Raw genomic sequence first — 12,794 nt, 5'->3', positions numbered from 1 at the left:
TTGGAGAGTTCTTGCTCGGATTTGTAGAGCTTGGTTTTTGAATTACGCTCGGATTTGAGAGCTTGTTTCGAGTTCGGTTCAAGGTGGAAGTTATAACTCTACTCTTATGCGGGTTGCTTCTAGTTTGAATTTCGTCGGCTCTTGGATATTTATAGAAGTCTGATGCGTTGCCATCGGCTTTTTGGAAAGTGAACATCAGATATACGGAATTGAAGGAAATTCGATTTCATTAATAAAAGGTCATTACAAGGAAAGCCGATTGTTAGAAAGGAATTAATCCTTCGGCTTTGTGATCCTACCCCTACGATGCTACCTACTACTACTGATCGTAGGTACCTAGTACCTACGGCGCTTGGGGCTTCGGGCCGGTGCATCCCCGCTGCCGTCGTCGTCGCTGTCGTCATCGTCGTCATCATTGCTGCAGAAGGCGCTACTGCCGCCTTCAGACCCAAAATCGCTCCAGCCATCGCCGCCGCCGCTCTTCTCTTCCTCGCTGTCCTCCTCGGAGGACCCGAGGAACCGAAAGGGCTTTCCGCCCATCGGCTCGTCGTCGTCGGAGGGGGAGTCGATCTCCTCTTCCGAGGAGGAATCGACTCCGTCCGAAGAAGGGTCTTCCTCGACGCTGCTCTTCGACTCCTCCTGGAATAGGAGCCGGAGGTCTTCTCCCTCGGTCTTGGGCTCGTCTTCCTCGGAGATGACCCCGAAATCGAACTCCTCTGCATCCCAATGCAGAGGAGCCAGCGCTTCGTAGGCCGCTGCTGGGTCCCACTCTGGCGTCGGCTCCCGACTCTCCGGGATCGAGTCGATGGAAGAAGCAGGGAGGGGGGAAGAAGAAGGAGAAGAGGAGGAGGGAGAGTCTCCGAAGGAGTTGGAGTCGGAGGAGGAAGAGATTGCCATGGCTGGAGGACTGGGGTTTTCTGCGCTACTGGCTTGGGAGGAAGAAGGAGTTTGCCATGAAGAAGAGCCGATTCGGGGTGAGACGGATCGGCAGTTTCACGTTCTACGAAGAGCCAGTTGCAGAGACGTTGCGTCTTCCTTGGTGGTTGCAGTGTGTTTTAATGAGCATTAACGAGAAGATGAAGCGACGGATTGGTTTTGGAACTATCATTGCCAAAACCAGGGGGGCATGTGTTACCGCCATAAATTAACAGGGTTAATTTATGGGCCGAAAGCAAGATGGGCTTAAAGCAGAAGATTAAGAAGGCTTGTAAATTGGCTCCTGCGTGAGCATTTGTGCCACATGGGCCATGTATCTTTAGATTTAGTTTAAGATTAGAGATAGAGTCCGATCGGGACAAGATTAGTTTAGATTGTTTCCCAAGTCTCCGGACTATAAATATGTACCCTATGTTATTCATGAAAAGAGAGAGAGAACGCCATCACGTCTCGCAAACAACAATCTCGGCGCATCGCCACCCCTAATCCTAGGGTTTCATTCAAGTAAGCGCCATGCTGCCCTGATCGCTTCTCGCGATCAGGGCAGTGTTGTTCTTGGTTTTACCTTGGTATTACTCGTACTGAAGCATTTTTGATGGCGAGTAGTACTAGTTATCTTGATGTTCGTAGCATGACTTTTAGTAGATCTGTTGTGCTTTGTTGCTTATCATCTACAAATATCATGTTGTCTTACGCGATCATGTCATCATCTTATACTAGCTCTTGTTGCATAGAGCTAGCTGCGTAAAGGCAACACCCTGCTTCTTTTATGTCTAGTAGATCTGATCTGTTATGGTTTGCTCTTATTCTCAAGAGTTGGCGTAATATCTGTTAGATTAGGCCTTGCAAACGGGTTGGATGATCCGGTGGTGTAGTAGATGTTTTATCTTAGCCTTGATAGGGATTGTTCCGGGAATCGGCTCTTGCTAGTTCTTAGGCCTCTGTTTTGGGTTTTGGTTTAGTTATCTGTTACGTTCATTAGGCCCAGTCACGTGTAGGATGTTCCGATCTAGCAGTGAAGCTTTTACCATCGTGGATTAGATTGACTAGATTTAATTGAAGCAGCTTTACAGTTATTTGCTTTATTCATCAATATCTGGATAGATGCAGATCCAATTTGACACCAGGACTCGATCGGCTCTTTAAAGCCGATGCAAGAGTCGTTCCGGGGAGCCGACCACGGCTCGGACTTACGTTTCCACATGTTTGTGTATGCAGGCTAATCGTTGCAAGAACGTTCGCACCTTCCTGATCAAGTATAGGTCAGGTGGCATGCCATGCGTCTTCACAAGCCGCGATGCGCACCGGAATTGCGGGCCGTCGACGAGGGAGCAGTGCCTGCCAGCGCCCCGGCAACCTCCCGGCTCTTCGTGTTGCCTGTCGCTGCACGCCGGTGGGTTTCGACTGACAACAGTTTGATAGTAGTGGAAGAGTCACCTAAATGACCAGCCACTTAGGTATATATAGTCCAGGCCTAACGACACCATTTAACACAAAGACCCTTACTCTAGAATACCCGAAAGGGGCTGAAATGAAAATGATACAATCGGACGACTACGATGACGGCTTGAGCATCTTCGGTTTCTCCGCCTCGCTTAAATGTGCGCCACGTAGCCAATAGTCCGGAAGCTTCCCCCGGTTTTGAAGTCAGAAATCGGGAAACTTTATTTTGCGGGCTTCCTGGGCCGAGTTGGGCCTGATCTTCTATCTTGACGAGCTTTTGATCCACTCGCCAAGTCTTGGTAGCTTGGGTGACGGTTTTGAGCCGAAGCCGTCAAAGCCTCCCTCACACACCTTCGCGCCATGTACTCGGGTTGGAGCACCACAGTGGCACACGGCTTCTCCAGTCCATCGGAGTTGCCTCGCGGTCCATCAGAGGGCTTACACCACCGTTGCCAAACCGCCCCTCCGTGTACCGAGCTCCCATGGCCGACCGACGCTGAGCTCTTGTGCCTCCGGTACATTGGAGGGCTTTTGCCTCAGTCCATTGAGGTCTTTCTCCTTCTTCTATCTCCAGTCCATCAGAGGGCTTGAGCTTGTTGACAATCACTCATCACACCAGGAGAGTAATGAAGCTGTTCCATTGGCTCTCATGCTGAAGGTCCCCTGACCACCCTGAGGCACAGTGAATGGAAGTGGTCCAGACATGCTCGTGGTGGCCATGGTGGTATGGTATCCTGAGTGACCTGAGTAGCCTGCGGTGTAAGCACCACTCATACCAAACAAGGACTGTGCAGCAGACTGAGCAAACACACTAAGCATGTCTCCAGGTGGAGGTGGCCGAGGAAACTGCTGCTGGAACAACTATGAAGGCGGCTGAGAGAACTGAGGTGGATGGCTGTATTGTGGTGGTACTGACGAAGTCCCAGCCTGTCCCTGACCAAACTAGTATCCTGCAAAGGGATCCACTCGGAATTCCTCAACCTCTAACTCCTCCTCCTCAGGCTCTCTGTCTGGTGAGGGAGCTGGCTCTATGCCCAAGTGTCTCTGAACACTCTTCGCCCTATTATCTATAACAATCTGGCGGTGACGGATCTCCCTCTTCTCTGCCTTGTCCTTGGCCCTGAAGCACTAGAGGGCACCCATGATGGCCTTGAAGGCCTGCACAACAGGTGAAGCGCTCCTTCTCCTCTCACTGGTAAACTGCCCTGTGCCTCTCCTCCTCTGTGGGGAGTGTCTCTGCTGCTGAGTCTCAGGCGGCACACTGGAGCTGGTAGGTGCACCTATAGCTGATGGTGCTCTAGAGATGTCTAGAACAATGGGACGCTTCATCATCTTCACCTGAAAAGGCCGATGCTCAACATCACAGACATATGCTGTACTAGACACTCTGTCGATCATATCCATAATGAAGGGTGCATACGCACAACTCTGATATGGGTCAAAGGATATGGCCTTGATCTCCTCTCATATGAAGTTGGTCACACTGAATGGTCGTGCAACTTCCCTCATCCTAGCAAGCAGATTCTTGGCATAGTGGGAAATATTAGTGGAATCACCAACACAAGCGGCTAGGGTCTTTCTGAACATCCTGTTCAGGTATCCATAGAAGGTGTAGAGCCCCTGAGAATGACCAAAGTTGCCCTGATTGTTTGGAGGATACATAAATTTCATCTCACTATCAGAGAGACACTACTCTAGGTGAATCTTGGGCCTGTTTAGATCATGGTTATCCATCCCAAGCACTATAGCAAAATCAAGATAGGAAATAGAGTGAGTGTCACCTTCAGTCATCCATACCATTTGCCACTTCCTTGGATTTGCATCAGTGTCATCAAAGTACACGGTTGCATAGAACTGAGCAATGATCTCCTTATTCCAATCATGTCTGAAACCCATGATCTTCTGAATATGCTGCCTGTCACAAGCTGCAATTACCTGATCAAAAATGGGATCTTTCTTCTTTGTCATATAGTTCCAATCAATCCACTGATCATCTGTCACAGGATGCTTCTTAGAAGTAATCACTGTCTCATAGTAGTCTTCCTGAAACCTGGTGTGAAACCTCCAATCGAAGGCATCTCTCTGTTTAGCCCTGAAATCTTTCCTTCTTTCTCTTCTGATATCCTCAAACTTGCCTCTTGCATTGTAATTTATAGCTGGTTTGTTTGGAGGCCTGTAACGTTTCGATGTTTTCCTTGCCAAATCTGCCTCTGGTGCAGGATTGTGATGAGGTACAGGCTCTTCTTCCTCTTCTTCTTCACCATCATTTCCCTCATGCTCATCATCGCTATGAGATGCCAGACCCTTCCCATGGGGCCTTTGCTGAACCCTAAAGGTGGCATCATCTGCACTGTCATCATCTGATGAGGTAGTGTCTGCTGTCCTACCCTCATCCTCAATCCTCATCTGCCCTCGGGAGTAGGCTGATGAGATCCATTGGTAGACCTGAGGGTTCTTCTCTCTTGAGGACCACCTGCATCGGTGTCCTCCAGTGGAGAAGAAGTGCTGCTGCCTCCCGAAGCGGGACGAGATATTTTAGCTGGAACTTTTCTTCTCTGCCTGGTATACTACCTGATAGGTTCTTCTCCAGCCATCCTTACAGCCCTGAGATACAAAGATTTGGATTTTGAACCTTGACTTAGTCTTAGAAGGCCACTAGATAGATATGATTGAAAAACATGGTGAACCAAAAGATGGACATGATGTGCTTGTCACAAAGACAGGTGGAAACATATGGATGAAATTTGGGGACTCATAGAACAAGTCTAGAGCCAAAAGACCCACAAACCTGAGCTCACTGGGTTCGACCGGATAATCCGATGGCCATCACCGGAAAGTCCGGTGACACCGGATAGTCCGGTGGCAGCTGCTGGATAGTCCGGTAGTGCCTAGTGACCCAGGTCTAGTTGATCTCCCAAACTATCCATGGAAAAGATTTGATCTCCTAGGGCATGATAGATAGACATAGTAGGAGTACTTCTACCAAAGGAAACATGAAGCATTGCACTGAGGAGAGAGATCGAGTCAAAAGTGCACAAAGTACCTTTGAGAGAGACCCCTAGGGAAAAACTGATGGAGAGGCCGGTGGAATCGGATGTTCTGGTGGTGCAGCGGCCAATCCCCACCAAAAGTTCCAACAATCCACGGAGGAAAGTGGAGATCCCCTTGAATCTCCCTCTGGTCGTCACACAGAATAGAGGCTCGGTGGAGGCTCGGTAGAAAGAAGAGGGGTAAATGCACTGAGTAGATACCCCTTGGAAGTTACGGCGGGGGTAGATATCATGTCTTGTTTAGGATATTAGCATGTTTGACTCATACTTTTCTCATCAAGGCATAAAAGGCATTCTTGAGCAAAGTATCAATCAAACATATAAAACAAATAAAACTACATGAGACAAACTCATGACAGAGCATGATATATCACTAGCTCAACCTTAGGAACCCTCCCACAAAGACAGTTAGTTAGATTAACGATCTCACAAAAGATGTTGGCACATTTGACTCATACCTCCTATCGGCTAGAAGCACCAAGCTCTTAAGACTAACTTATGAGCTCTTTAAGTGTTAGAGGTATCAATCAAATGTCCACATTTAGAGGTCAAGATACATTAATCCACCAACAACCACACAGGAGCTACAAGGCCAAAAAGCACTTACAATGCATAAATGAAATCATACCTTGGCCTTGATTTACTATAGTCATAGGGATATTGATATCAGCACATTTTGTTGATGACACGATTCATCTAGACACTTACTGGTTCAACCAATATTCACTTAGGCTCTACATGTATACTCACATAGAGTTGTTAGTACCACAATGCCTTAGGCATAATTTCTACTCCCCCTAAATGCATGCAGAAGGTCTAGGAATAACCACTGTGCAAGCTTCAAGTTTTCTGACAAACTTGGGGAATTAGAATTTATACTTAGGCCAAATATGATTATTCAGGGAATTGAACAGGGGTTTAAGCTTAACTCACTATCACAGAGACTTAATGTATTTTTTCAATTTATTTCTGAATTTATATACTGAGTACAGTGCCTGATGCAGCCAATCTTCCTCTCACCGGATAGTCCGGTGATGGTCACCGGATAGTCCGGTGATTGGGATTCCAGCTGCTGCATTTAGTTGGCCTCCTCAACTTTCCCTTTTGCTTAATCTTATGTTCCTGCATGATTTAAAGCATGTGCTCCACAAGAGCTATCAAGGTATCACAGGAACACAAGAAAATGGGATAGGAGTGGAATTTGAACTTAGTTGGCTTAGACATATGCAATCGTAGAGATTTAGCATGCCTATGCCACTAAGGATCTGGTTAAGCACACATTACTTATGATGTCATTGACGTTGATGATATTTCAATAGTTTTCAATCTTGGCTTATGATGGAAAGAAGTCATCTTGAGACAATAATATTGAGTGAATGCTAACTTCTCAAGATTGCCAAGACCTTCAATGCATCTGCAGATACCTGTTGATCTTCAAGCATGTTTTGGTACCCAAACTTGGTTGGGTCCACAAAGGTTAGTCACATAGATCTTGGGTACCCAAATAGCCTTAGTGGCCCTTGGTGCACTAGTCACCTTAGGCTCACCATTGCTGACCTTGGGCATACAAGTTACATTATGCCTTTTATTGACAAGGTTGGGAAGTGTGAAGTTACCATGTGGGCAATCCTTACCAAGATGCCCCTTTTTGCGGCAATTGTAGCAAATCCTTTGTCTAAACCCTTTTTGTTCATTTACTGCTTTGCTTGTGTGGGATTCCTTCTTTTCAACCTTGTTGTGTGACTGGGCAGGTCTTCTTGCCTTGGAAGTGGTAGCCTGGGCTGCCTCTGGCTTCACCGGATAGTCCGACAGATTCTTGCCGGATAGTCCGGTATCACCGAATAGTCCGGTGGCTTCTGCCGGAAAGTCCGATGAGCCAGAGCTGCTCACAAGCTTTGGCTTGAGGGCTGGGCAGGTTTGGACATTGTGACCCTTTTCTTTGCACCAGTAGCATCTCCTCTTTGCCTTGCTCTTGTGCTTCTTGGATTTGGCTTGCTCTTTAGCACTTGTGCTCTTCTCACTTTGAGACTTGTCTGTAGTTGGTTGAGTGAGTTGTGCACGGTTTGAACCCTCCTCAAGCTTGTTCACCATGTCATCACGGTTATCTTGAGCAGGTTGCACACAACTCTTCCCTTTAAGTGCAGACAAGTCTCTTCTTAGCTTTTCAATCTCTTGCTTGAGCTCTTCTTTTTCGTTTGCAATGGAATCAATGCAAGATTCTACACTCACATGCTCAACCCAAGAGTTACTTGCTTTTGAACAGCAAGGGTTAGCACAAGCAAAGGTAGTTTCAATTGAAGAACATGAATTATATTGCACAAGAGGTTCATAGGATTTTACCGAAGTCACAAATACCTCATGTGCTATCTCATCCATGTCTAGCTTGTCCATGAGCTTAGCATTTTCGTGTAGTAGCTTGTCCCTTTCCTCTTTAAGGTTCTTATGCTTGTCTTGAAATTTCAAGATCTAATCTTTCCTCTCCTTGTTTTTACTCTCAAGCCTTTCAATTTTGGAAGTGACAATTGTTGAATTTTCCACTTCCTTGCTTAAGTTTTCACATTTGAGGTTCAGATTGGTGATCTTGAGTTCGAGTTCTTCATTTTCTTCTTGAGCTTCCTTGAGATCCTCTATTTTCTTGATTAGGAGATCTTCTTATTTCTCAAGAGTGTGCTTTTGTTTTGCTATGAGCTTGACAAGCTTCATCACTCTTAGTTGATCTTGTTTGCTCAGCTTGCCAAATTCTAAATCTTCATCTTTAATATCCTCATCTTCTTCATCTTCATCACTGTCACTCACTTCACTCTCGCTCTCTTCATAATCCTTATGGCTCTTTGCCATGAGACAGAGCTGTGAAATTGAGACTGTGGATTTGCACACAGGTGAACATGATTCTTCACTTGGTCTCCATCGCTGCTCTTCTGTTGTCGCTGCTGCCACACTGCTATTACCGGATAGTCCGGTGGCTGATGCTGGAAAGTCTGGCACACCGGATAGTCCGGTGTGATCTACCGGATAGTCCGGTAGATGCAGTGTCTGTAGCACCATCTGCTCTTCTGGTTCCTTCTTGTCCTCCATGCTATCACAGATGCTCATTGCATCTTCTTCTAAGTCCTTCTGCTGAGGGTTGGCTTGTTCTTGGATTTTGCAAGCAAACTTATTTTTGAGGGTAACCCACATGTCTTGAGCATTGCCAAATCTCTTATACTCTTTGAACAACCATGAAGTTGTATCTGGACTCAAAATGCTCAGAATATAATTAGCAACTCGAGCATTGAGTTGCAAGCGTATTGTCTCCTCATGAGATAAGTTTCCCCACTCAATGCTAGAAGGCAATATGCTTGCATCTACAATCTGCTCCACAAATGGACCATTGGTCCTAAGAACATGAAGTATGTGAGTAGACCACTGAGAGTAGTTAGAGCCATCAACCATGAGTGGCTCACAAGTTACCTCACTAGGTGTCGACATCGTATCTAATGGCGATGAAGCTTTTCGGTGAGTTCCTGCTCTGATACCAATTGAAAGGACCTTGATGTCACCTAGAGGAGGGGTGAATAGGCTAATATAAAATTTCACAACTTAAAACAAACTGTCAGCTCTTAACCGAATAGTCCGGTGGCCCCTACCGGATAGTCCAGTACGTACCGGATATTCCAGTACGCACCAGATCATCCGGTGCGTACACACAGAGAAGTAGCCCAAGTATATAATTGTGTACAAGAATACTTATTGAGCTACGAAGTGTAGTCACAAAGATTTCTCTGATGGTGATGAGCTGTTCAGCACTGCACACCTGCACTCACAACAAGAGCTTGCACAAACGAGTAGTAGTAGAAGCAATAAAGATAAATGCAAGTAAGGAAATGCACACAAGCACAAAGCTTGATGCAAGCTCCCAGCAGGGGCACAGCACGCAAGACACAAGATTTATTTCCCAAGGTTCGGGCACACCCGCAAGTGTCCCTACGTCCTCGTTGAGGCGCCCACCAAGAGCTCGAGTCTTTTTCAACTCACGGCCTCCCCTCTATAGCCACCAAGGCTGTGAAGGATGCTCACTAAAACTTGCTCCAAAGAGCGGGGTAATCACCTACAAGAAATTGTGCCACTCGGAATACGAGTGACCTTCGGGACGCTCTAGCCGTCTAGGAGGAAACCTCCAAGAGTAACAAAAGCGTTTGCCGGAAAGCTTTGCCAACTTGTGCTCAGAAGCTAGGTTGCTCTATCAAGCTCACACAATCTCACAATATTCTCTCCCAACTCGATAATCTCACAAGTTTGCTCAATCTCACAAAGAGAGTAGTTGGGGAGTGTTTCTTAGGCCTCTGAATGTATATGGATGTTGGAGGGAAGCAGCAGCAACAGCAACCCACAAAGAGGTGGTGGGAGGGTATAAATACCCAAGCCCACAAAACTAGCCGTTGCCCTGTGTCAGGCTTCCACCGAATAATCTGGTGGGCCTTACCGGATAGTCCGGTGGAGGCCAACTAGCCGTTGCAGTTCAAACTGGCACCACCGGATAGTCCGGTGGCCGCCCACCGGATGGTGCACTAGGAGGCTAGGGCATAAATGCCTTGGTCACTAGATAAGAGTTGTAGGTGTTTTGTCTATAGAAGAGATACACCTAGCTGAGAGTTTAGCACAAGATTAAGAACAGAGAGCTCTCACACTCAGTGCCATGAACATCACAGAAGATGAGATAGCGCGACACTCTTTGAACTACCTAGAGCACATGTTGACTAGTGACTTCCAAGCTTAGCTTCCCTCTTGATAGTACGGCATACCTATACTCAAGATTAAGGTATAAATCCAGTTGAAATCCACTTGAGTGTTGACTTGATAACCAATGTCGTCTTGAAATAAATCAACAAGAGAGAGATAGCCAAGCTGAGCTTCTTCTACTTAGAGCAATCCTCTTTGAGCTGAATAAGTTGGACTTCATTAATGAATACCTCTTCAATAGGTAGATGGAGCATATTTTCTCATTGACCATTCAATATATTTGATCTTTACTAAGGTTGGCTTGTATATGCAATAGTGTACAATGATAGCCATTTGCAATTTATCAATTCAACCAATATGATGACATCCAAATATATGACTTAGGTCCATTGTCATTCTTTTCAATATGAACACCAATAATAATCAACGGCCTCAAAGTGCACCAATAAATGATATACCAAGGATAATCTGCACTTGGGCACTTGCATTCAATTAATATATCCATTTTAGATCCATTCAAGTGACCATGACAATAGTGTACAATGATAGCCATCTTTCTGAACATATGAGAAACAATTATGATTGATCACAAGATATATTCATTAAGATCTATTTGATTACACTTGCTGTGAAGACCTGTCAAGACATCTCACAAAGAGATTAGACCTTTAATCGCATTGTCACTCAATCCACCAAAACCACTAAGGAGCATTGCTGCACTTACAGTTATAAGTTGATTCTGGACCAACCACTTGGAAAATCCCACCCAAACGCCTTGCTTCTCCCGTGAACCAACTTTCCTCAGAATCCTTACCCAATGCATTCTCGCTTTTCTTGTAACGCGAGCGAAGGCTAGTCTCTTGCGCCTGTGGATCAATTATTCCCCTCCTCCCGACTCCGCACACTAGGGTTTGGCGCCACCGAGCCACCTCCTCGTCCTCCTTCGCGTTGCCGGTCCGCCTCCTCCATGCCATCGAGCCACCGCCAGGCTGCCTTCGGAGCCGCCACCAGTCCATGTCATCCTCCTCCACGCCGCCGGTCCGCATCGTCCTCCTTCGCGCCACCGATCTACCTCCTGAGCAAGTGTGCCACACAACTTGAGCCAACGGACCTCTCCACCCGCCAGCACCACAGTCCGTCTTCTTTCTAGGCTATCATCACATATCCCCTCACATTTTTATTTCAACTTCCACTCTATCTGCACTTTATATTGTAGTGTATCTACAATATTTTACACATCCTTTTACACTCTTCCATGGCAATTTCCTTACACCGACGCCTAAATAGTCATGGCAGTTTGACTTGGTATCTTGTAAAGATGCAAGCAGCTAGAAGCAGATCCTAGCTGATCTCTGACATTTGGTCCCTCTACAGTTAGGCCACTGCCACACGGACCCCACCATACGCTTCCTCCACACGCTTGCAACCATTATCTCATGTGCTCTCGAGAATTTTTTTTCTCATTTCCCTTTTTCTTGTGCAATTTTTATTCCACGGGACTACCGATTACAGAGTAGTCTACAGGAGTGTAAACATGCACTGCAACATGGGCCCTGTCCACAACAGGAAAAAAAAGGAAAAAAGGACGAAAACACTGGGCTGCGGTCCTTCTTTCCCCTCTTTGCCCAATTGCACCGCGGCCCCGCGCCGACTGTCCAATCCCGTGGAGCCGCTCCTGGCCGCTATCCGCCGCCGCCACGCTCCCGCTCCCGCCCCCGTACTGCTCCTCGCCGCCTGCACCCTGCCTTCGCGCCGCCGCCACGCTCCCGCTCCCGTACCGCGCCCACTGTTGTTCGATGCTGATGACGTGATCCCTCCGTAGGGCGAGTTCCTACACCCGGAAAGCGGAAGTAATTCGTCAGGGTCCCCGGTCCACAAGACCCGAGGTGTTCATCAGCGTCAAAGATGCCTGGCCTGCCTCTACCACAGCCTCTATCACAGTAAGTTGACAATGGCCCAGACCTGAGGATATGCGCGCGTCGCCGGAAATAGCTGTGTAGCGCATTGTGACGCGTCTTAAAATCGAGTCTATTCGAGCAGGAAGTGAGAAAGAAACTCTCGATCGTAGACGGGGAGATTAATTCTGAAAATATATGTAGTGCCTAGCTTTGTTGGTTTTCTGATCGAAATAAGGCTTTGCATAGCTTGCCTAGCTTGTTTTGCATACTACTGGAATCACCCCCTATACAAATTAAAATGTACATAGTCCATCTGTCCCAAAATATAAGACGTGGGCAAACCTGGCATGGTCTCCAATACTAACATTTTGACTCTTAACGTCTCCCACACAACAATGTTTCTAGCAACTAAACTGTCCCTTATGAAAGTATCTTTAAACACAAATCCGATGACATGATTACTATAAGACAAACTTTTCATTATAAAAGATTAATGATGAGTCAAAAATTGCAAACTTTGAATCTTCAATTATATGCATACCTTGTATTAGGGATGGAGGGAGTACCTGATATACATTGATCAGCTGTTGCTGAGCTCAGCTTGCATTCTTATATGCAGGAATATTGGATTTGAACATGCTTATCCCGGACCTGCAGGCCAGACCCTCCGTCAGCAAACAAGAACTGCATTGTCTCCAGAGGAAAAACTTGCTGCTGAAAAAGATTTGGCGCTGTATTGCAAGCCAGT

At 46.5% G+C, this 12,794-nt stretch overlaps 1 pseudogene; it reads right to left on the bottom strand.

The window, feature by feature from the left end:
- The window catches only part of LOC120679657, a 61,087-nt pseudogene that overhangs the window by 28,008 nt on the left and 20,285 nt on the right, over positions 1-12,794 (bottom strand).

The sequence above is a fragment of the Panicum virgatum genome, chromosome 6N (genome assembly GCF_016808335.1).
Source record: "Panicum virgatum strain AP13 chromosome 6N, P.virgatum_v5, whole genome shotgun sequence".
Lineage (NCBI taxonomy): Eukaryota > Viridiplantae > Streptophyta > Magnoliopsida > Poales > Poaceae > Panicum > Panicum virgatum.
Note: the sequence above shows the minus strand (reverse complement) of the source record. Positions and strands in the feature narration are given on the sequence as shown.